Source organism: Marmota marmota, unplaced genomic scaffold (assembly GCF_001458135.2).
Source record: "Marmota marmota marmota unplaced genomic scaffold, marMar, whole genome shotgun sequence".
Taxonomy (NCBI): domain Eukaryota; kingdom Metazoa; phylum Chordata; class Mammalia; order Rodentia; family Sciuridae; genus Marmota; species Marmota marmota.
The window spans coordinates 21,935,808-21,937,545 of NW_026000057.1; positions in this window are offsets into that span (position 1 = coordinate 21,935,808).

Here is a 1,738-nt window from a genome sequence, read left to right on the forward strand (position 1 = left end):
GGAAAGTGGAGGGGAGAGAGAGAGAGAGGAGAAGGAGGAAGGGGGGGGGGCGAGAGAGTGTGTGAGTGTGTGTGTTTCTTCGTGTGTGTTCGCACTCCGGACTAATCAGTGCCTTGGTTCACCTGAGCAGAAAGTCAGCCCTCATCTGAAACTGAAGGTGACTCCCAGGCCTCTGATCTTTTGGCTTGTGTTCCAGGGAATCAGACACACGGTGCCAACAAGAGGTAGGGGTGCACGAAGGGGTGACAGAGGGATTTGTGAATGGTGCTTCTCTGCGCGTGGAGGCTGAGTCTTGCTGATGTAAAGGAGGAGGTATCCAGAGTGAGAAGAAAGGCTATTTATGGCAAAGAGTTGTGAAATTTCTCGGGGTTTCCTTCAGTGTATCCTGAGCCTCTTCCTCCTCTCCCCTTGTCTCACAGAATTTGAAGCAATTTTGCTTTTTTTCATCTTCTCATGGGACCTGCAATATAAAATGAAGGAAGTCAGAGAATCACAAGTTAAAAAAAAATAAGCTCCTTAGAAGTCACAGATCTCTTGCCCTATAACGTTTCTAATGCCCTAGTCTCCACTCCTCTTACCTCTGTGGGTCCTGGACCCACAAGACAGAAAATACCTGCTTGTTTTCATCAGCTCTCATTTCTGAAATATTTGTAGTTGAATACTTTTTTACTAAAATATCACACATTTTTCATTCTCCCTCCTTCCTAAAGGCTATTAAAAATAATATGTAGACATTTTTTACATAAAGCTAATTCTATTAAAAGCCTTGTGAGGAAAGAGAAACAGACTACCAAGTGAGGTTATATATATTTCTACTGATTTTAAAAACTAGATATTAAGGGAAGACATAGCATGCTGTTAATTTAGGCTACAACATAATTAGTTTGGTTTCTCATTCTATTGCTTTGTAATAAGTACACATTCCAAAGACATAACCTGAAGCTTAGAGATGACTTGGGACAGTGTCTGTCACTTAGCAAATTTCTGTTTGTCCTTAAAAGTAGCAACTCCAAACTGCTGACTGAATTGTGATAGTAGAACAGCATCCTTAACTTAATTTTAAACTGAGGTGTTTCTAAGTTCTTGCCAAACACAATATTCTTACAACATTGAAATTCCATATTATAACTATTTCACAGAGAAGTAAACTGATCAACCCTATTGTCAGAGTGATTTGTCTTCATTTGATTTAATTAAGAAGCTTGATCAAATTTTTTTTTTTGCAAAAACTATCAATTGTTGTTTGTCCCCATGCCCCCCAGCACCACCAAAATATGAAGGTAGATTTTAATTTCCTGTACTAAGGATTAAATCCAGGGCACTTTAAGTGAGGTACACTCTCAGCCTTTTAATTTTCAATTTTGAGACAGAGTCTTCCTAATTTGCCTTGGCTGGCCTAGAACTTATGATCTTCAGGTCTCAGCCTCCTGAGTAACTGGAATTACAGGTGTGCACCACCTCCCTGTGCCTAAGGTGGCATTTCTTGACAGTCCTGTTCATTAGAAACAAGAAGCTGAGTTAAGGACTTGATTTGGTTAGATTCATATTAGTTTAAAATATATTTTCAGCACTGACACAAGTGCAGTTTTTTTTTTTTTTTCCTTTTGGTCCTGAGGACTGAACCCAAGGGTGCTTTATGACTGAGCCACATCTCCAGTCCTTTTAATTTTCTTTTCTAATTTTGGGAGAGGGTTTTGTTAAGATGCTGAGGGTCTGGCTAAGTTGCTGAGGCTGGCTT